Source organism: Vanessa atalanta, chromosome 23 (assembly GCF_905147765.1).
Source record: "Vanessa atalanta chromosome 23, ilVanAtal1.2, whole genome shotgun sequence".
Lineage (NCBI taxonomy): Eukaryota > Metazoa > Arthropoda > Insecta > Lepidoptera > Nymphalidae > Vanessa > Vanessa atalanta.
The window spans coordinates 2,634,456-2,660,208 of NC_061893.1; the positions used below are offsets into that span (position 1 = coordinate 2,634,456).

At 30.8% G+C, this 25,753-nt stretch overlaps 1 protein-coding gene across 6 annotated transcripts in view; it reads left to right on the forward strand.

Moving 5' to 3' along the window:
- The window catches only part of LOC125072997 (C-terminal-binding protein), an 80,222-nt gene that overhangs the window by 39,473 nt on the left and 14,996 nt on the right, over positions 1-25,753 (forward strand). For 5 of the 6 annotated variants that reach the window (XM_047683634.1, XM_047683639.1, XM_047683635.1 and 2 more), the window contains one exon: positions 17,477-17,691. The gene's annotated coding sequence lies outside the window, so the exon portion shown is untranslated. Of the gene's footprint in view, positions 1-17,476; positions 17,692-23,904; positions 23,968-25,753 lie in introns of all 6 variants that reach the window. The other variant, XM_047683636.1, reaches the window with a different exon arrangement.

Here is a 25,753-nt window from a genome sequence, read left to right on the forward strand (position 1 = left end):
CAAAAAAAAATGGAAAATAATATGTATGTGAAAACATGAAATAAACAAAGTGAAGAGATAATACATACAAACATTTTTCAAAGCGCAATTTTAATGTTAAAAATACATTCGACTCAGCTATTACCCCGCATTGGCAAGTTTCACTTCCACGAACCGGTTAGATTCCTTTATCACTGCAAGGGGGCATGGGGACCACAACTCGTTTCACGTTCACCCGCTCGTCGCTAGCTGACTAAGCTATTAGGGTGTCGAATGATCTCGCGACGAAATGGCTTATCGACAAAAATTGCCGGAGCTGTAGATTAAGCTTTAATCTCTTTTGGAACTGTTGCATACATAAATTCCATTACTAATTGCGTACTGTATATGAAATCAAATTAAATATCTTTTTTTAAAGCATTGAGTTGACTAAGTTTAGGTAAACAAAAACGTATGTATTATCTCGTTGCATATTTCATTCGCACATTCCGAAAGAATAAAATATGTGTGTGAAAAGAACTAAGTCGAAGTGTGAACAAGCGTGAGAAGTGTTCAACTCACGACAAATGGCACCAGCGTTAAGTCTTTTGTCGCGTGATGTTGTGTCGTTACACAGTAAAGCTACAATGTTTTTTGTTGTTTTTATAGTCCAACACCAAATAAACCGACGAACGCACCTAACATAAGTTGGCGTCATATTGACTGTAAATGCTTCATTCCAAACCACGACAGCGACAGGTCTAAGCGTTTAGAAAATTGTATCGTCACTTTTGAAAGTGCCTGTAATTAATGACTATGACTGTATCTTTAACATCATTACTTCTAAATTACACGTAAAATTCGTAAATTCACATTCCGGTCCGACGTTGTTAAGAAGCTTCGGAAGTCTTACAAATATTTAATAGATATATAATTTAAACGCAAACTAATAAATTTGCGTTTAAATTATAAAAAGTAAAAGTTTATTAAACGATATTTTATGTACCTAATCCTAATTTCGAATTAGCCAATTAAAAAGTCCATAATTCATAATTTAATGATTTAAATTGAACTCCGAAATGGTTTGACCATGTTTCAACAAAATTTTAAAGTTAAAGTTTTAAATTTCAAGATAGTAGCCAGAGCTTTGTTGAGATGGGTTTGTCTTTCCAATTCGTTCATTGTTCGGAAGCGTCTTTGTGGAAACGCTGACAGCGTAGTTTTGTTGGCGTCGTTTCGCGTGCCACCATGAATAAAAGTTTGACTTCGATACGGAATTGTTGAGTAGCGCTTTCCTCTCAATGTATTCGAAAGTGTTTTATTACAATCGTCGAAAATAATTTATTGTCATTATACTTTTGTGTAACTTTTATTATATATTTTTGATAATATTGACATTACTCCAGTTTCAAGTTAAAGAAAAACCTATGCATTTTAACGATTAATTATTATTGAAAGGCTGATAATGTTAGTTTAAGTTTAATACATATTATGTTTTTATTTAAAAATACTTAAAAAATACAATAAATACTTTGATGAATGGATTTCAAGTAATATAAAAATTTATTATAAAAATTTTGGTTTTTATTTCACCCTTACACATAATGCTTTTCTGGTCCAATGGTCGGAGCTTAATAAATGACAAAGGCCATACATTTATACAGTTTCAACGTCCGAGCACATGACCATCTATCGGGTTTAAGCAAGTTATTGATCTGTCAAACGACACCAGCGGCCATCTTCGAAAAGCTTACGGTTCACAAAGTAGCAAGCGTGTTAAAACTTGGAAATGCTTTCACTTTGTTGTCACGCGACGGATACGATTGGGTATCATTCGTTGTAAATACACCGACAATGGTTTTTTTTTTATGTTACAGCGTAACTACAAAACGTCAATTTAAGTTATAATATAAACATCTCAGTTGTATCAATATATAAGTGGAAATTATATTTGTAGAATAATTATTGTTGAATATATAAAGTAAATATAATAGTTGCTACAAGATTATTTTCTTTAATTATTATCGGTATGCGATCTGTCTTGGCTATATCTCAAAGATATTTTAAGATAATTTCTGTCGGATATGTCACAACCTCGTCGCTTGTTTAGTTTTAAATTAAGACATGAATGAAAGTACTTACTTTACTTTATGAAGGTACTACTTAGTAATAAAAGTTTTAAGTTTCTACTTAGTTTAAAATATATATATATATAATTTTAGAATTAACAAATATAGTGAGTATTTTTTAGATCGTAATTTTATAATTCGTAATTAAAGACTTTAAAAATATTCGCATAGCTTTCAAATGAAATTGTCAAATATAATCGTAATCGTTCTCGTCTCAGTCCGTACAAACGCTAGCTCGCGTCGCGGCCGGTCCGGTCGGCGCGGGTGAACGACCCGAGCGCGTCCCCGCGATCGAACGCCGCCTCTACGCCCTGCCCCACTTGCGCGACAGACATTTTACCGTACTTTCTGTTTTCTGTGCTACTACTATCAACTAACCAACAGTTTTATTTTATTCGGACATCGTCCTTCAGCTAACCGAAAGAGGGCCTTCGTAAATAATATATTTCACATTTGAAACTTTAGTTTTGTGTATGAAAATGGGGTTTTGAAGTCGTAAGATTTATTTCGATTACATTTCAAATAGTCTAATTTGAAGTGGGTAAAAGTTATTTGTTAACGTTTTATATATTTTTTAAATATATTGTATATCTATATAATTTCTAGCTTAGCTTCTATTATTGGATTTAACATTCAATCATTTGCGAGTCCAATAGAAAGTATAAGTTTTATTTCTTTAGTATTAAATTTCAATACTGCATAGTTTTTATTATTGCACATGCACGATTAATTATAAAAATATGTATTTATTTTTCCTAATACGAAAGCCATGGTAACCCCTTCAGAGCTATACACACCCCGTAGTATGTATATGTTGAATTATGACTTCTATTGCAATGTCGAAAGGATGCAACGTGTGTGTAACTATACGTTTCCGTTCTTCTAACAAGTACACGGTCGACTTTTTTTTTTTTTTAAGCTGCACTCGACGACGCGACGGTCGGTTCCTATCTCGTTTTTAGGTTAAGTTTTTAATCCTTTAAAAATGCATAAAGATGTATATTTTACTGATTTCATTAAATTTATTTTTGCAATTAAAACATGTTCACATATACATACATATATCGTAATGAAGTACAAGTTTGTTATTTTGAGTTTATTTGAGTTTCTGTTATTTAACATAATGTAATAATTGTTGCTCATACTGTATGGATGATTTTGATAAACTTTTATGATGAATGAATCCTTTTCATAATAAAATACGTTTATGAAAAGCACGTTGATCGTTCTACTTTAATTCTTACATTGTTAATTCAATAGTGTTCGTGCATATATGGATTCTTATTAAGTATCTTTTAAATAAATAAGTTTATAAAGTGATATATTTTTATGAGACGATCGAAAGGATTCTCTTACTACTCTAAGAGTTGTATATGTCACATACAATTAGTTACATTCTCATTGTTTCAGTGACAATAGCAGCAGAACTAATAAACAGTTTGAATCGAGTTTAGTTTGATACAAGTTGTGTTATTGGTACTGTTACTAAAATTTCCCAGTGCATACGAGTAGGGGCTTCTGTCGAACTCCAACTAGTTAGAAGCTCCGAACTTGCAACTAATCCGTCAAAAACATGCTAGCAACTACACCTATCTTCAGTTTTAACTAACTTAAGTTTGAAATTTCCCTCGTTACAACACTCCGCCGCTTCCTATGTGAAAGTAATCGCCTTTCATATACTTTACTTTGACTTTGTACTTAGTCTTGTTTTCTTGTTTGAAACAACTTCGTATATATTATATACGAGAACAAGTTTTGGCTTTATTGTAGACATTAGTGAATTTAACTTTAAACGCTATTTAAATATATGTATAGCATTTTGTGTATTCAGATAAGAGTTTTCAATTTAGGTGCTTATGCTTTACTTGATCGAAGTAAAATCGAATCGAAACATACGAATGTAAAGATTAGTAATCTTATATAGATTGATGGCGAATAGTTACTTTTTAATTTCCCGCCGATTTTGTCTCGGTAGAATTTAACTATATTCCAACTATATTCCAATACATACGATTCCAAAGTGCTTGTAAAGAGCCCACTTTAATAAATTATATTTTTATAATTGTATTATAATTGTATTGTTTTCAATAAATGCAGTTATGTAACGGTAGAAAAAAGAAGGCGATAGACGGCGTTTTTAAAATTTGATTTGGAATACATTTTTGTTTTGCATTAAACAGATTAGTTTTATTTATAATATTAAAACCTTTAACATTCATCCATTATTCAATTAATAATTGTATAGGGTACCAACATTGTTAACGAATGTTACGCAATGATGTAATTAATTCATTATAGAAACTAGCTATAATTAACGTTAATTTCTAAATTCATGGAAATGATTGCATAATTATCATTAGGGCAAAGTGATTGCTTCTGATAACTGTATTAGTATAGCATATATACTAATAATATATATGTTAATTTAATCAAACGTATAGCTTAATAAATTTAATATACATATTAATATAATTAATTATAAACATATGCCCGGTTTATTTAAATGTATCGAAAGAATTTAAATTAACCTTAAAATTGAAAATGCACCTTTAGAATAATTTATCATATATTACAATATTTTTTTGTAAGTTATAATATATACCTACCTATTTAAAATTGAAAAAAATTATGTACTATATTATGTACTAATATTTTTCGATTAATATTTATTTATTAATTATAATACAACTTTATTACACTTAATTATTTATATCCACTTTAACATTACTTCCACAGTTCCGTCGTCATAAGTTACGTCGACGTTGAAAACACAATTTTTTCGTAAATCCATAATGAATAACCTAGATTATATATGAACTCTCGACCAATGATATAGCGTAAATTCGCTGTTAAATGTTGTTTATTTTACTTTTGTACTCTGGTGATTGGAATAGACTAAAGACGCTCTAAGAATTTTTAAATTGACTTAAAGTTTTATTTAAAATGACAACTACTGACGTATTCGTACCGTATATATTAAATATAGTCGACAAAAAAACCTTGATGTCAGGCTATCTGAACTCTGACATCACTAAAGACGCATACGCGCGACAGACGTATGACTAAGACCATATTATAGCCATCAAAATCGATTTCGTTAAGCGATTTGTGAAACATATTAATACTATAACTTAGTTGTTATTTAATATCATTATTTTTATGAATGTACGTAATATGTTTCGTCACAGGAATCGTTATTAAATAGAGCATTTAAGATACGGTCCGTTTCGAAATACGTCTGGTAGTGATAATAATTTATTAACCAATTCGCTTTATCCTTTAAGTATAACGGTTAATTATATATTGAATTACTAATCTATACATTTTAGAAACAGTAATAAAATTATAGTAATAAATTTATTATAATTTCAAATGAAACACTAATTTGATTTCATAAAAAAGATACAACTTTTAAAATCGAAAATCTGTAGTAGAACAGTGTGGTGGTTAAGTCTTAAACTTTCTCCTCGAGGAGGGAGGATGACTTTCCCAGCATTATGACATTTATGGAATGTTGAGGAAAAAAATTTGCTTACATTTTATTTATTATGAACTTAAATATTTAACGCTGATCGTAACAGATGTACACAAACAATTAACTAATTTGACAGTACTAAAAATGTTGCCATCTCTACGCAGAGATTAAAAAGAATAGTATTTTAGTCCCTATGAGATGACCTAAGTTTAGAGATTGTTTATCCGTTTCATACATATGTATATCAATGAGGTTCAGTGTAAAAGGGAATTAAACTAACTGATACGTAAATGACAACGTATTCGAAGTTAGTAAGCCAGCGGACGAGTTTTCGACCAATATTCTTAGGTAAGTATAAGTAACAAACAGGCAGGAGTCAGCGGGGACGTGAAACTTGGTAGCAAAAGATTTAATGGAAGTTAGTCCCCCGTCTTTGTCTAAGTTCGGGCGCTCGTCTGGTCGCGCCGCTACGTTCATAACTTCACGGAATTTAGGGTTGGTAATGATGTTATTATTTTAATATTTCTATAGACGAATATATTTGAATTATTTTATATTATGTTTTATTGCAAATGCGCCATTGTAAGGAATGTACTTTCAAACCACACTTCATAACAAGTTTATAACTATTCCATTATATAGATATTCTAAGTATTGATTGAAATATGTTACATATATTTATAGAAGTACAGATATTTAATACAACAAGGTCACTAATAATATCTACGCTAAGATATTTATAAAGATAAAAAGAAACATCGCCGCAGACGCGTCGTCTCGACCTGAATGTGACAATTTGAATCAATTTAACAGTCATTAAATTTACATTTTCCCGGTCCTTGCGGTACCGTCGACAACCCTACAGGAATAAGTATATATAGAGGTTAGATTGTAGGAAAGTTTTATTGCTCGTGAATTTCATTATAACTTTCGAAGCCTCTCTCCTCTTTAACGTCTTTAAACGTGGATTGTTGTCTAATTTGTACAAATTATGTTTGAATCGCTGTAGATGCTCGAATAATATTCGTTGATCTTTTGTATTGTATAAGTCTGTGTATTCGGTCTGTTATAAGTAACCGGAATTTGTTTTCCTTAAAAATAAAAATTATTAATGGTAACGCAAAATTTTAATACAAATTAATACATAAATGTCAGATTTGCAGCTCATTCTACCTCGCCGTGAACATCAATCATCTAGCATCTTGGTCAAATTTAATATATATATATATATACATAGTTGAAAAGAACCCGTCTGAAATTAAACTTGTTGTCAGTTAATTATAGTTTCCATTCTACAAGAATCGTATCAAATTGAATGGAAACAGAATAAGTTATTTCTTAAAGGCAGTTTCTCATGTTTATGTAACCTTGCTGCAATTTATTGACCCCGTAACATAAATTGAATCGATAGCGACCGTGAATATTTATTGGACACGTAATTGGTTTTATTGATTGTACTAACGTGATTAAACTTAAGGCCCTTGCGTTCATTGCGAGATGACATTTGAAGTATAACCAAGAACAACTAAATCAGTTCTAATTACGTATCGAATGTTATGTTTGGAAACAGAAAAATAGGTATCGTTTATATTCTATATAATGTTTTATTTTGATTACAATCTTAAATGCACTTGCACTTGCATTTTTTTTCCTACTAATATTAAGTTTTTAATTGATTAAAGTTAATATAACAGTTCGACAATTCTTAAACTCTCTGTCAACAGTCTTAACAAACAAATACTTTTAGAAAATCTGGCAATGTTTTTGACAAATCGTTGCAGAAGTTATAACCTCATTCACCAAGTACCTACCAGAGAACCAGTAACCAGATTCACCGACGAGATTATGTTATTTGAAAATAACGGTTGGTAAATCTGATTACTACTAGACTCTTATTATTAGAGTAAAAAGTAATTTAGTCTATACGACTCGTTAACAATTCGCATTATTCAAATGTCTAAGTAAAGTGATATGATATTATGGAATTAATAATAAAAAAAAAACTGTTTGAATAGCCTTTAATGTCGTATTATAAATAAAGTAATTAATTCACCCTAAAGCAACTGAGGGCCGATTAAATTAAAGATTTACGTCTAATTGCCGCAGTAATCCCGATAGGACGTATCTGCGGTAATCGATCGAAGGATTGTCCGTCCGTCAAGATAATCTGGCCAACTGTAAATTAATGCATTTGCCTTTGTGTCTCCTGTCTATATCAGAAGCTGATACGTTTGTACATACGTATATTAAGGATTTGAGAGGACTGTTTCATATATATTTTGTTACCTTTTCTTCTTTGTACATATTTATAATAGGTAGACTAAAATAGGCCATCTGATGGTAAATTAACAACCTTTAGACATCGCCAAAGAATGCGGTTCTTTGGCGATGTCTAAAGGTTGTTAATTTAGACCTCTGTAGTTCCTAAAGTTGGTGGTGCTAAAAATATGCCCGATGTGCCTGTAATAACACTGACTCACTCATTCTTAAACCCGGAACACAACAATATTAAGTATTATTGTTTAGCGGTAGAATAAATGATGTGTAGGCGTTGTACAAAACTATACAACCAAATAAAATCTATTCCAGAAAAAATATCATTTGATTGGCATAGCATGGCAAAACTTGTCATGTATTTTTTAATTCTAGTAATTATAATGATGATATTACTTCGTTACGGATTTACTGTATTTAAAGATTTCAATCTCGTAGTTTACCTTGCCACTCATAATAATATTTCTGAATATTTAAGTTTGCTATAATTAATTAATCATACTAATTAATATTTTTATGAAGATTATAATAACTTGACATTTGAAAATATATATCGTTTTTATGCGTCTGATAAACGTACTTGTTTTAAAATATAACGACTCATAATGTAATTATAAACGATTTCATTATTATTCAAACGTCTAAGTATTACTGAATGAGGAAAACTAAAATTTACTTTGTAAATAAAATAAATTGCTTACTTATTGTAAAAAAAGTAGGGTTCTTTGATGTTTGTCCTTCAATTATTCTGGAACGGCTAGACGAATTTTAATGCAATTTGGTATACTAATCGATTCTGGCATAGCATCGAATAAAAGATTTCATAGGCTTTTCAATACTTAGCGAATGTCTAGCTGACATTAGCTAAGTATTACATAAAATTGGCTTAAACTAATTTTAATTTATTCTAACGTAGGTATATTATGTATCCTGTTGTACATAGAATAATTTATAGTAAGTAGTGTAAAATGTGCATGAGTCTTAAGTAATTGTTAGCCAAATACAGTTGGTAAATGTGTCACTGTTGTATCCTTTTACCTATAACAGTATTTCAACAAAATGTATTAAATTTTCAACATATTTCAAGCGGAGGATATTGCAAGGGTAAATAACCAAGTGGCCTTTAGAAAACGATCGGGTTAGAATTACTTGCGGTCGGACTGCGACGGTCTTTTGTGTCGGTGAAAGGCAAGAGATAGGGATTGGATAAATACCCTTTATTTTAAAACGTTTAAAATTTAACATTATTGAATTAAATGTTACATTAAACGAAACAGAAAGTCGAAACTGTTTCGTTTATACATGTATAAATAGATAATATTTGTCTTTTAAAAGTGAAACATCTTTGAAAGAGACTCTACTCAAAGTTTAAAGTTATTTTAGTCAATTATATATATTTATCTTTACTCGAACGTTACTTATGTTTTTAAAGGTGGGGTTTAGACTTGTGCTACATGTATTTATGTAATAAAAATATATACATATATTCAAATACAATGTTTTCTAACATATAAGGTGATAACCTTATAAAAACATAGGTAGTTTTAATTAATAAAAACGTTAAAAGGACGCCACGTACCTCAACACGAGACAATAACTGATCCGCAAGTCCGCAACTAGCTTGTATAACAGCGAGCGCCCTTGGGACACCTCAATCGATAGTTCATAGACCCCGGTTACTAGTTATTAGGTTTCGAAACCGTGTACCGTAAGACCCGTAGCGATAAGAAAATGTCCGTTTAGCTGATAGTACTAATTACAAACTAATATTGACGTCGCTTTGCTTTGCGATTTGGTTATTTATGTTATGTTTTACTTTGAATTCAAATGTCAATTATTTAGTGGAATTAGATTTTATATTTCTTAGAAGCAATAATTTAGTTTTTAGTATGTGTTATCGATAATGGATTTTTTGCTGAATAAAAAACACTTATTTAAAGTTTAAATTTAAATTCGACTCGAAATTAATAGCTTGAATAGAGCTAACATTATCCGGGCTGCCTACCGTGAAATAAGTCATAGGTTCGACTCCCGGTACCTTTGGGTATTGTCGTCCCCAAGTTAATTTGAACGGATGGATAATTCGTTGAAAACGAGTGTTTTTTTTTAATTAATAAATTTTCTTGAAAGTGACGTCTCCATGTTTTTTTTTTTTTTTTTTTATTTATTTATTTATTTATTTATTTATTATATAAAAAAGTTTTTACAAAAACATAAGTTCTCGCCAAGCTGGTATGCTTAACGGCGAGACGCGCTCGTTATTACAGAAAAAAAATAATAATAATACAGTATTCACTTCCCATATACATTTGTTTAAATATCACAATGGCGACATTTTTTCTTCATCGAGAAACAAATCCCTTAACTTAATCTTTAACAGTTTTCTGCTTATTTCATTTTTTTGTCTTAGCATAACATTTCTATTGAATAATTTTGGTACCATATATTTATTTGTTCTTTCCCCATAGTAATTATTTATTTTTGGCTGATATAACTTTTTGTCGGTAACTCTTCTCGTATTATATTTATTATTTAATAATATTTTATATTTGTCCTTGTAATAATATTCTAATCCTAATAAATATTCTACCTTTTTGTCAACTGGTAATATTTTGCATATATGAAATAGCCTATCATAGTCTCTATTACATCTTTTCTTAACATTTTTACTAACTAGGAACTTGATCAGTCTTATTTGTATTTTTCTTATATATTTTAAATATGTTTTAAACGTTCGTCCGTATACTATAAGTCCGTAATTTATAAGCGAATCGGACTGTATTATAGAACTGTATTATAGAACAGCAATCAAAAGTGAAAATATTAAACACACGAATTTCTGAAATATGTTTTATATTATATTTGTTCTATTTTCAGTTATTTAAGTAATTATAACGGCTCACTAATTGTTTGACGTAAGCTATTTTTTCCGTGAAAAAAAAACCGTCAATCTCTACAAAGAGATTCCGTCTTCGTTTGAAAATAGTCAGTCGTTCCGATAATATCATAACTCTTTCCTCGCGTAATAAAAGCTGTTTCACACAAAGTCCGACCGACGCGACTCTACAAATATGTCGGATGTAGGAAACTACCGGCCGCGATATATTGACGGGCCGTTTTACCACAATTGAACCAACTGTCGTACCGGTCTAATATGAAGCCGCTCTAAGAGATGACTCGCTATTAATACGATAACTGCGCGACCGTCATTATCTTCAGCATTTATCTTTTAATTGAAGCGTTATCTGAAGTTTCATTACGAGTTACAACGGGAGATGTAACGTTAATGGAATATACAATCCATTTTAATACGAGAGGTACGTTAAAAGTGTCTCTTACGTATAAATGTTTATAAGTAAAATATTAGATTGTACGAGACATTTAAAGGATAATAAAGCGTGAAGTAGGTAGATAAACTCGGTAACGGTTGTAATATTTTCACACACACACACACACACACACACACACAGAAGAGTTTTCGCGTATATTTCATGTCAAGTTACTTCTACATTGTTGTTGGTGACGCTGACCTGCCAATAATGGTTTTGCCTGGAGGTAGAATTGAAATCATAAGGAATGGTACAAACTAAGTAGGCATTCACGCTAGTGTTAGTGAACTTTCGCTGGACTAATTTGCCCTCGTTTCTGACTACCTCCTAAAATTATAAAATCAATGTCGGTCATTTGCAATATATAATATTATATTTAAATGAGTTTAAAAATAGTGACTTGAAAATAGAGGCGATCACATAATAGAATCGATTAGGTTCGGTTATTTAGACACATCGGATATTTAATTAAATATCCGATGTGTCGACGCAAATAGAGTCTTAGTTTTTGTTAATTAACAAAAACTAAGACTCTATTTGCGTCATGTATCATGTTTCATGTGTATTTTTTCTGTCAACAATAAGGTTTTTATAACTTAGTTATAAATTATGTTTTGTATTTATATTCATATGGAGGCAATTAGAATACATTATGATTTATTATTATTTGTGTGTGTGTGTGAGTGATATGGGAAAATATTATTTACTTACTGTTATAACTAAGCCTACGGTTTTACCCGCGTGAAATTCATAAAACTTTACCTTTAGCACACAAAACGTCACCCTCAATGTAGGTAGCAACCTCGAGGGGTGAATTAAGAAAAATAGTCTATACCCAACCTCGGGATTTAAACTATCACCATAACAATTTTCATCTAAATAGGTTTCGTGATTTAAGCGTAAAGAGGGCACAGACAGTTACTTTCGCATTTATAATATTAGTATATAGACTATAAAGTATGTGAATAAATGTTATTTTTTTAATATAATTTTATGATTTTTTTACCCAAATAGTTGATGTAACTTATGTACTAAAAAAATATATTATTTTTACAATTAAAATGAATCTTTCCAGTCGCATACCGTTATGACGAATGATTGTCTATTGACATTTATAATATTACTTCATAACCTACGGGTAACTAAGATTCTCGTCACTGTATTCGATCAATGGCTCTCTCAATTAAAAGTTGCTCGAGGCCGAGTCGCGTTTGTTGCGTTGTACCCGACTGTCTCGCTGTTATCTGTGCTTTTTTTTTTCGGAAATTCATGCACTTACACAGCTCCTTCACTCCGCTAGTTCAATGTACAATTAGTTTGTACTCAATGACAAAACAATTTGTGTATAATCGGAATTTTTTATTTTATAAATTTAGTTTGTTTTTAATAGAACACCAAAATTATTTTGGTAATAGGTACGTCGGTGATTTAGTGTTTCAACTATTAAGCGTGATTTCGTTTAAGAAGATATTACGTTTATAAACTCTTCGTCTTAAAGTATTCTTCAAAACCGGTGTGTTTCAGCGCACTTCAAAGTTGCAAGTTCAATTCGTCTGCACGCGTCGTACAGTAGTGAGGACAGGAGTTGGTACTTCCGGAGTTCGGACCGTTTTCATAGTCGGATCTAAAGTTAGTTTGTTTTGCTAATGTATAATAAATAGTTTATTCAGTGATACCTACTATTGAAAAGTTAACATAATTCAGTGTTAATATATATGTCTTCACTTTATATATATGTATTTCACATGTTATACTTTACAATTTTCTTCATCTATTTAGTTTGTATCGGTAATTAATAAAAACAAATAATTACATTAAAAAATTAAAACATTGAAATTACATTAAAAAAATTAACACAGCAATTATTACAAATACTACTGATGGTCACCCCATATAAGAAATCAGTTGAAGTGAGTGAGTCAGAGCATTTGAACGACAATACATCGTCAATTCAGATTTAATGACTTTTTGGCCGTAACGTCGTACACAAACACAGGGACAGGTTTTTATGCAAGCTACTCGTATCCACCATCTCAACGGGCGTAACATATTTTGTATTTATCTTAGTTATCATGAAATTAAGTGTATAGTTATAGTTCAAATTTTTATAGAGATTACGATTCAGTTTATATTGACGGTGCTGATCATTAGAAAATCACAACTAATTGATGTTTAAAAAAAAAAACAAGGTACAATAATCTTGATAGTGCAGTAGCCAGTTAATAATGTTAAAATGAATTACGACATCTTAGCAACGACAATAGAACGTCGTAAGTTGTAACAATATTTTTTTATGAAACACTCGTCGGCGTATGCGATCAATGGCCCTTGCAATTAAAAGTTCCTCGAGTCGGTCCCGCCGCTACATAGTTCCGAGTTTGCCTGTCGGTCGCTTTTTGCGGAAATTTATACACTCACCTCGCTTTTTCTACCTTTGTTGTAGTTTGTGTTTTAGTAAAAGTTTGCTTTGGTCGACATGTTTAGTTTTTATCATTTGATGTAGCAGTTTTTATAATATCAATTCTTTGTTTATACACATCCACTTATTTGAAATTTATCTCTAAGTAACTTTAATATTAGTACAAAGTAGACTTAATAGACTTGTGATTTCGATGCACCCTCCATTAACGATGAACATAGTGATCTTCCGATACTTGTCGACTGTTCCTCGATGAATATAAATGTTACGAAGGAATATTTAGTATAACCTTACATTTTATATATACATATGTATATATTGAATAACAATTCGTTACATAATTAATTACGAGCAAAAATCCAATGTGTATTAATATATACATATATGTATAAATATGAGTGAAAGATGACTGAGCTAACGTAATCACGAACACGAGGGACGTAACATCTCAAGTCTTATACATCGCGTTAGCAATGCAGCTCGTTGGAAATGTTAATTTATTATTTTACATATAAATCGCGTCATCGTTGCCGCTGTAGATATATTCTAAATCGCAGATTCTCAGTTGGTCTAATTTAATGGATCGAGAAATTAGTTTTTGTTTCGAATACTTTTATATTTAAAACCAGAACGTGAAATTCACGCTTCATAGTTGCGAAGAACAGTTTACTTAATGCTTTTATAAGCATTAAGTAAACTTCGAAACGCACTGCATCTTCCGGAATAAGTTTTAATGTATATTGGTTTAGACATTGTTTTTTTTCAGTAAGGCATTACATAACAAACTTCTGGAACTAATTGTTATAAATATAATTCGGTATTATTCCTTATTACATTAACTCTCTTTGTTTTACTACAATACAACCATTTCAGTAGTCGTTATTATGTCGTTGTTGAATTATAACGTGACAGTATTTTATTTCAAATAAAAAATAAGTTCAAAGTTCGCATATAGGATTGCGGCACAATACGTATTGTATTAAACAAAATCAATAACACGAATAAATACATACATATGACAACGACATTGATTTTAATCAGAAGCGGACCGAATTGAACGTTTGATTTATACGGTACCGAGAATTTATTGGATAAAGTGTGTTGCTAGGACTTGAATTAGAAACTCAACTAATAATATTGAGCGTATCGTAATCATATCGTCTAAATACATAGCGTTATGTAACATTTAGTTAATAATACATTGGCTTCTGAAGCGTTTGTGACATATTTAAATAACACAATAGTCACATTTCGTTTGTTAAAAATCTTTGATCGAATAAGATAAGAAATAGAACAGCGAAATAAATTGTACTTTATGTAAACGTGACGTTAACCTCCCGTCGAAATGTGAATTATATCGTTAAGAATGATCTAGAATCTGAGCTAGGGTATTATTGTTTTATACTAACCATAATAGTGTTAAATATAAACAATTTAAATTATAAATATGAAAATTAATATGTAATTATCGTCATCGTATACATATCGTGTATATATAAATATAAATAAATATAAATATTGCACAACATCACATACATTATTCTGACTCCAATGCAACTAAAGTACTTGTGTTATGGAAAATCAGAAGTAACGACGGTACCACAAACACCGAGACCCAGGACAACATAGAAAACTAATGACGACTATATCGACTCGACCGGGATTCGAACCCGGAACCTCGGAGTGGCGTACCCATGAAAACCGGTGTACACACTGCTCGACCACGGCGGTCGTCATTATATATATGTCGTTATTTAGATTATTGTATACACATTTAATGACAATAGAATTTATCATTAGTTTGCAGTAGGTATGCAGAGTTAGTGTGCGTATGTGCACCTCTTATTACCCTAGTTTTAGTTTAGTTGCATATTTAGTGTGTTTCATAATTTGAATTATATACAGGGTTGTCTATTTGTTTCATGCAATAACATAATGCTAAGGAATAATAAATGTAAATTTCTAAAATTTTAAACAAAAGAAAATCAAATTGGATCTTATTTAACATTTGTAAAATATTTATACTGTTTTCATACTTTTCATTTTTTATTGTTTGTTGACCACACAAAAATAGTAAATATGAATGCTTGGAATTGTTGCGTAATACTTAAAAACTGACTTACAGACAAATATGTACTATAAACTTATTAGTTACATATTTGTGTAAAGATGAACTAGTAAATCAAAAGCGAAACTAGCAGCCCTAACAATACCTAATATAATAATTTAATATAAAGTTTGCCTATATAATGTTAATTCTAAATTCTAATGTATCAATACGTGCACTAACTAAAGCGTTCGTTTATCAAAATTAACAAACAACACTGTAGCTACGAACGCAGTAATTACATTGTTATCTCTGCTTGCAAAATTAAACAATACGAATCGATTTGAATATTCATCATTGTATAAACTAGTATATTATGTAGCGTAGATAGAACAATAGAATTCGCAAGTTTACTATACTACAAGTAATTTAGAATAGAGAAAATGTATTAAATGGAAAAGAAATAACATGTATATGTACTTGTAAAGTCGTTTGTCTTGACTGTCCAGAGAGCTTGGAATATAGATTTATTTATTTTAAGCTATGAAATGGACCGTATATTTAGTACTCAAGTTGATAAACTTTATCATTTGTGTAATATATTAAATTTTTAACGTTTTTGCTAAAGTTCAATTCAAAAGGTCAAATGTAATTTACAAACGTTTACGGTTTCATTTCAACCAATTGAACTTAAATTTTGCACATATCTTTAATATGTCTATGACGTGTGGAAAACAATTGAGCGAAGAACAACGTAACGATGAAGAGCGGGAATGAAATCCCAGATTACGTTCATAAACTTGTCGCAGTGAGCACTGCGCCATTCGTTCGAATTATATCATGTGGTGTGTACAACGGTCTACGCCGCATCGATTTCCATACTATTCGAGTACATATCTATTATCCTGTATTCCACGACGGAAACAATGCAGGTAACATCTGAATCATAAAGTTTACATTGTTACTCCGTGCCTGTTTTATGGACCGTAAAATATTACGCCAGTCTCCGTGTAACGCTATAAAAATAATCTTTTTGAGTGCCGTTACCGTGCGCCGTGCAATATGTGGGTCGGTGTTACAGCTTGTGTTTAATGTCAAACTTCATTTATTTCCTTTTTAATCGGATTTTTCAATTATTAAAAGCCGCAAAGAGAATTTGTTGTTTTTGTTTAAGTTATGTGCAGATACGATTTTTATAAATTTGGGTTTTTCAAGCATATGGAAATACTTGATGGGTCTAGTTGCTTTCTTCTATATAGTTTAATCACGTGTTGAATAAACTTTGTATTAAATAAAAATCTCATGTATAGATAATATTACATTTCACGCGAATAAAAAAAAACGTTACATATGCAAAGACTGGATTAGCCTGACGATATTATCTCGTGAGTGACGTAAACTGCGCAAATAGTCTGTTACCATGACAGTTTGCGAAAAGCATTTCAGTTGTTATCACGTATTTTACAATTTTCGCTTTATAAAGCTATAAAACGTGTTTACAGCACGATTATTATTCAGTGAAGCCGCGTGCAAGCGATATCTGCACTCTGCTGCGGTGTCATCGTTGTGTTTACAATTTACACTGTGAATGTAACGAGCTCGTAAAACATGTTGCATAGTAATCAAAACGTTAAATAGTCACTCCTCAAGTAAAGACCACCAGAGAGTTTCCGGTTTCAATAAACGTATTCATAAATAGGTGCTGTATAAAATCGATGAAATCATTCTCTTTGATTATTTTGCTGACATTTGGTTTGACTCGCAATGTTTTAATGTTCCAAATACTTGTCTACGTATTTAAAATCTGTTGACGGCTTCATATAACCTAAATTTTTCTTGTTCTAGGTGACAAGTGTGCATAGTCAGCGTGCAGGTGTGTGACGGCGCTGCCGTTAGTGCGTGTCAGTGCTGTGTTTGTGTACGCGTGTGTACAGTGACAGTGACGGTGGTGTGTGTGTGCGTACGCGCGTCCGAAGTGGCGCCGACGCGAGCGTCAACTCAATGCCGGTGCGCCGATGGATCGGTGATCGCAGCCTGACTACGTCACAAGAGCAGCGCTGGTGAGTCAAATACACCCTAACAATTTAAAGATACGGTTTCTTTTACAATAGCGTTAGTCATGAAGAGCTGTCTTTCCGTGTACTTGACCTTCGAAAGTATTTATGGTAAGGTTACTGGAAAGTACACCCTTGAACTTTTACTATACAGTATATTGACTGATTAGGTTGAGTTCACGTATGTGTTTCGTAATATGTTCGGAGTAACAAAATCATGAGAAGTTATACACTAAGTTTGAAATCTAAATAAAATATAGTCATACAGTATACACTTAAGTAATAATAAACAAGCATAACGATTTGAATGTTGTTAGTGACAGGTGCATATCTGGTATGATTAAAATATAATCAAATAATAATAATAATAAATGATTAATATTTACGTCAATGAAAACACTAAACAGATTAAAGTTATGAAAATAAACTTATCATTTTTTTTGACAGTGAATAATTATAAAAACTTTTTATATTTTATAAAATAAATAATTTCAAAGAAGTATGTAATGTGTTATGTAACCTTTTAATTCGTACATTAGGTATCATAAACTTAAATCAACCATTTTAAATTCGAGAATTTGCTTACCGAATATCTCTTCCGAATGGAATTCAGAGTAAAGGTGACCTACTTTTATGAGATTGATATTCTTGGAGATCTTCACATTTCATTCACGTCTTTTTCACGGTGATTCTTTACAAACATTATAATGCTAGTTGCCCGTCCGTACTGGTGAAATAAAAAGGTAAAATTTTATTTAAAAAATCCTCTATAGTAACTCCACCCAACTTGGTCCAAAAACAACCATCGATATAATCCATCCATGGACAACAGGACAAGGACTCAAACAAACAAAATAATCATCAAAATCGGTTCAGCCGGCTTAGGAGTTCAGTGACATACACACACAGAAGTACAGTGACACAGTACAGAAGAATTATATATAAAGACTTATGACGTACGATAAATAGTATCTTATCTTAATTGTATACTATTATTTCGAAGATAATGTTTCTCGTTTGCTTACAATAGTAATTTGTAAATTAGGCACTTAATATGCAATTGCAGGTAGTATCTGTATATTAAGATTTGAGAGCATTCGAGCCTTTAAATTTAAGATGTGATAGTTTGAAAATCTTATTAAATTTTACTAATGATATTTACGTATGACTTACTGTACCTTTTGATCTTCATTAACATTATTGTATAATTTAGGGAATAGGGAGTGCATTTGTGTTCAAGGCTTAGGCACACACTGGTGCACTATAAAATGCCTTGCGCAGTTTTCCCCTAAGTGTGAACGTGATTTTATTCATTAATTAAAGTTAACGAAAAAAGAAACGTTGGCTGTACAAAAATGTTTAGGAAGTTTCTAAATTAGACTAATATTACAATTAATCTAATTATTACATATATACTCTTTCCGAAAAATGGTAAAATAACTTTACGTGCATAATAAATATGGAATTTTTTTTATTACCTAATGTGACCGTGAGGTTTTAGCCTAAGTCTAGGGACATATTTTTAATGTTTTTTTTTTAAATTTGATAATGACAATCTACAGTGAGAAATATTGTAATAAGAAATGATTGTTCGTTCGATTGATAATGAGCCCCTAGCATTCGAATACCATATTCTATAGAATTTAACAATTACTTATTTTTCTTAAAGCACTTAAGTTACAAAAAAAAATACCCAAAAATACTATTTATATCGAATAATAAATATTAAATTAAATAATATATCGAATATAATCTATAAAAAACATGTTAATAATTTATGTCCAGCACGTTTCATTAAAATAACTTTGAAAAATTAGTTGACATTAACGACAACAATGATTCTTGGATTTTGTATCGCTATATATTTAAATAATGTATTCATTCCGTCTGTTGATAGGTATTTAAAATCGTAACGCTAATTCGCTGAAAAATATTCGTGTCCTCATATTAATTTGCTTATGTTAATTGCGTAAACGCTTGATAACGTTCTATATAATCGTGGAAGTTCAGGTTTAGGTTCTCTTTTTAAACTCTAGCCTGACTGGCTATCCATTGTTATTAATGTATATAAATCGTGTATCATTACATTATATGATATATTGATCGTTCTTAATTTTAAAATCAATGGACTTGAGGAATAATACAATCTTGCAAAGTTCTATAAGCTACTTTGTTAACTCGTGCCCTTCACATCAACATCTCCCGTCTATTTGTAATGTTGTTGAATTATATATTATAGTATTTATATAGACATTCTTAAATAGACGGTTCCAATTAATTATGTCGAGTGAAGGACTCTGTTCAAGTTTAGTTGACTTTGACTTACTCATTTATTAAAAATCATTATAACGTTAAATATATTTTTTCGTTATGTTTTGATTCTATATATATATATATTTTTTTGGCAAATATTACTAATACACATATTACACTAAATACATACTTACAATCAATTTCTCGTTATGAAGGCAATTTTTGTCTATAATCTAGAAAGATATACGACAACATAAGGCGAGCGCTGTTTTCAAACAAATTAATTCATATTATCACATCACTCCATTACAAGTAGGTATAAAATGTAAAGAAGAAACTAAACTCCACGAGTTAAGATAAATAGCACGCTGTAGTAACGTGAGAAAACGTGTAATTAATTCAGTGCAAGGTCGCCGTCGAGTGACACGTTCGAGCTCAGAGATAACGACACGTAACGGTTAATTGATTCTGCGAACTATTCGTTATACATACATGCGTAAACAAACACATTAACTGACAACGGCGAAACTAATTTTACTATATACTTAAAACTTATATTCAAATATATTTTTGAAATTTTGGATGGAGATAACACGAGCACATAGGCAACGGGTCGTGATAAATCTAGTTCTACGGAACCGCAGACGTGGGAAATAAAAAAAACAATGTATATAAGTACGACTGTAAGTAATTACAGTCTTAACAGATTTTTATATCTTTTTTGGGGTGTGTATGTTAGGATATTTGTTTTATTATCAGGAGGTTTTAATTATAAAAGTAGCTATCAAAATATTTTTAACTTTATTTTAGAATATTAAATCTAAGATATTACATATATGCTAACACCACATCGGAATGTAGATTTTATCGATATTAATCGGCAGGAAACTCAGTGGTTAGGTTTTTTACAGCTACATTCATTAAATTAATTGAAATTGAAACATATCTTATACCTAAATATTTGAATTAATTATATCGTATGGCGATTCAGGGTTAGCGGAGTTGCTTGATTAAACTTCACTCAATCGTGTTAAATAAACGTTCTGTTACGATTTTACTATATGAAAATGTATTCCTGGTTCGGCCAGAGTAGAATATAAGCATTCCATTTCAGTCCGTTAGTAGTAATCGACTTAGGCATTTTTTATTACGCCGATCCGTCATTCGAGTATCAAAGGAATCGTAGAAAGTAATCGAAAAAAACCAATAAGCCAGCAAAGGAATGTCCAAGGAAGTTCGCGTCTGGTTTGTGTCTTGCAAAGGGTGTGATAAGAATAGTATGTGACAGAGATTATCGATGCTTATCTCATTGTATTGATTCGAGGAAGATTTTTTTATATTTCATGGTATAGGCAGCCGGACGGGCGAATTGGCCACCTGATGGTGAGTGGTCACCACCGCCCTAACATTAGCGCTGTGAGAAATATTAACCTAGGTATTGCTGTTTGGTGGTAGAATATGAACCAAAACCCTAACACCAAGAAAATAATCACTGTGCTCAATTCGTACTCTTATAAACTAGAATAACATCAATGAATCACTGTATCTGACATCGATATATCATTGTAATTGACATTATATAATTCCATTAGTAATTGAATAATAATTAGTATTCGCTCGGTAGTAGAAATTCGGCCAAAACGTTATTGGAAATTTAAGGAAAACTATGATTTGCACTTACCGAATATCTGAACGCTGTCGTTCACAACGTTGTTTTAACTTACAATAAAACGAATAAAATTTCTGTTGTTTATAATCTTTCGGTTAAGTTAAGCGATTTTTTTAATTGAATTAGAGTTCACTTTGATAGTTTATAATCTATCTAAAAATAATGCGTTAAATTGTATGCTGTTATTGTTACAATCGTTGGGCATTAAATTCGAACGGCAATACAGTGACAACTAATATTTTAGGTTTTTTTTCATTTTATGCAAAGTTTGTTTTATACGGATGTTTGCGAGAAGTTTTCTGCCATTTTAATTATTATGTACGATAATAGCGAATAGTTTTTCTAAAATTTAATGTATTATTCGTAGCTTATATTTTCTTTTGCGTTTTATAATAACGAATGGAATGGAATAGATTTTAATGGAAATTTTATAGATTGTATCATTTTTCAAGCAGTCAAGCAGAACAGATTCGAGGCGATTGATTCGAGCTTATTAACATATGTAGGTTATATGACTGAATAAAACCGCAAGTGATAATTATTTATAATAGGAATAAACCCAATTAAACGGACGTATGGATATTTGATTTTTTCCTTATATTGTTGTATGAATTTCCTTAACATTGTTTACGTAAAAACTACAAGTGTAGTGACGACTACTAAATAACTATTGATTTGAAAATTGGTCTTTATTAGCTACTAACTCACGTAAATTATATTGTTTATACGTTACGTTACCAGAATATTGTTTTCATTGCTTACAAACCAATAAATGTTATTACTAATTTATTTGGGATTTAAATATATGTTGTTAAAAACAATTCTAAAGCGAGTGAGATGTAAGATGTAAAATTATTATAATTGGATATAAAACAGATTATTTTTATTTTTACAAAGAAAGTTCTGATATCAGTTAGTTAGTCTTATATAAAGAAAAATGTATTTTGTATTTAAACAATACAGACGAAAATACAAGATAAATATTTTATGTCTTATGCATCATAAAGTTTTGTAGATTGCCATCGACACGTTTTGTATGTTTTATTGTATGGGATAAAGTTAATTGGGTATGTACGCAGACTCAAACTATTCGTATAATGTATAACTGCTATAAAACTCTGTGTAAGAGCAAGTCGCTTATCATGTACAATCTGAATTACCTATTTGTAGTCAATCTCAATTCCAGAAGGGGTAAAAAACACAAAGCAAAGTCACCTTCCCTATATTACAGTGCTACAAACATGTCTCAAGTGTAATAACTTAATCTATCATACGAAAAATTTAATATAAATACTCTAAACTTCTAAACTTTATGACTAAAATGACAATAAGTATATAATAAAGATTAAGAAACAATAATATTAAATTGTATATTAAAATAATAATTTAAATGACTTTACTTTATAGTTGAACTTTATTATAAGATACATTTTTTAACCTGCAAAATTGCAACTTAACAAATCATACCAAATACACGAGTAAGTCTAAAGATAAGAAGAGTAAAACTCGGTGATTTCTAGTGTCGCATACATTACTTTGCTATCGACGGGTTTTCTATTACGTCTATTAAAATTAATAATAATAAATACGTTTGAAATTAATAAAGTCCTACGATTAATACGGGATCATTTATTTATCTAACAACTTATACATACATATGCTGTCAGTCATGTTAATTCAAGGGCAAATATGTTTATTTACTTTTTCTTCTCGTGCGATAGAATTTCACTATAGCAAAATTTTCTTTACAGAAAAATGTAATAAATATTTTTAGATATTTAAAACATCATATCAGCTTTTTTTATGATCAAGTCAAGAACATGGTTTTTACTTCAAAATATCCAAGTCGCTTGGGCAAGATTACGATCGTTGATTAATATAATTAGGTATAATTCAAGGAATGAATTACGTCAGACAAAATAATTAACTGTAATAAGTTAAGCCGAGGAGGGTTATTCGTAAAACAGATCATTTTTGACAAATATTCATAAAAGGAATCATAGTTATATATATAAAGTATAAATGATTGCAAAAAGTTAGGTATTTTAATAACGATTAAATAACAATGTACGTAGGTATAGCTAGATTAGTCGCATAGTATTTAAACCTCTATTTATATGCACGTCGAGTATAAAAGAATATCCGATAACAAGGTAAAATAGCGACCTACTAATAAACGCATTACATTTATAAAATTACCGCAATACAAGTTGACTAAACACATAATACGAAGCTCACCCCTCAGTAGGTAAGGTCGTAAAGTAGACTAGTAACTCAACAAGTTGTTTCTGCCCTAGGTAAAATGAGCGCGGCGAGACCAAGACCGTTTTGCGAACTTCAACCCTAATGACATTGAAATTGTGAGTAGACACAGTTATTGATCGTTCATTCATTCTCATGAATTACGCATTTGAACCAGTTCGACTTTCTTGTGACGCGTTACTCATACCGATATATAACGCTTAGCGAATTAACGGTCCTTTATGCAATAATCTATTGAGGTAATTAATTTATTTAATATTTTACTACATGTACCGGAACCAATGAACACGTTATAATATATAACAATGTCAAAAGAGATGTAAAATTATGACGAGTAATGCTTATTCTTTGAAAAGATTTCAATAATTAATTCAACAAAGAGTTTATTTCAAGTGATCTATCCCAGTTTCACTTGCATTCAATTTGCATTCAAAGTCTACACCTATTTTTTATATAGTCATCATCATATTGCTTGACGTTTAATAATGTAGGAAGAATTCGATTAAAAATCTAGTTCCAAGAAACGTGCTAAATGTTTAAATAGATGAACTTTCGTGATTTATAATATAAAAGAGATGTGTTTCGCGGTTTTACTTGTTAAATTTGAATGTAACGTGCCCGGTTCATGCCTACACACGATGAGTGCCTACTATTTTATGGATGTAGTTATATAGTCTTCCTGAAATAACGGGTTACTAACTTCAATGTAATGATTCATTTCTTAGTGGTAGTTTATAATGTTAAGCGCGTTTAATCATACAAAATTTCAAACTCTTTATGGCTTAAACGAGCTATTCTTCGCTGTTCTTCGCCTGTTTTTGGATTAATCATACCTAACAAAATCATTCACACATTCTGAGTTACAGTTTGCTAGATTGATTGACGTTTATTCTTATAAATAAAGTAAATAATAAATTTGTATTTTATATTCTTATTGCTCCGATTCTTGCGCACGAAGTTTTAAGTTATAATCCATTCCTGCGGTCTTTTATTTTTGACATGTCATGTCTTGAGACGAAATGCATTAATTGTTGTCTAAGCGATCTCTAATTTTGCCTGTCAGATTTTTTCGCATGTTTTTTCGTTACATAACACGTTCTCTGTCCAAATAGCCGACACAATAGTTAAACAGTACGCATGAATCATATCTGATACACAGGACAGGGAAAGGGTTATATTTGTCTAGGCTCGCTCTTCAGTTTCGAAATTTTAACGAGAAAACATTTCAACAAACAGCTGATGCTTCAACTACGATTAAAATTATAACTGGATGTAAAAACAAGTACCAACTTATAGTTGCCATGGAGAGGAATAAGACCCGTAATTGTAACGACAAACTTATATCCCTGTTTCATTACAAGTTTGCTGATTAAAACAGGATAGTTTTATATTTATACATTTTCAAAATGATTTACGCAGTATCGTGTGTGCCCTTTAATTAGAATCGTAGCCAATAAATAACATTTATACGTAGGCGGGTACTCGTACGAGCACTAATGTTATCTCGTTATCGCACGAATGTTTGCACAAAAACCTAGAATATTAAATGGAAACAACACTCTGTATGACATTTACCATCATTCATTACGTTTAAATTGTTGCGGAAAACATGAACATCCTTATGAACTTATGTATTATTTATATTCATTCTGATCAAATGTCGTCTCATTTTTATGTATGGAAACTTTATCGTTTTTATTCAGACGTTGATTACGAAAAATCTTATTAAGTAGTTTTTATTAATTGTAATATTTTTATTATTTATAGGTATATTTCAAATTGTATGCTAATCTGACTGTACCCTATATATTCCATGAATATATAACTACATATACGTACTAATATATGTACAGATAAGGTGACAGTGGTATGCTTTCATAAGTA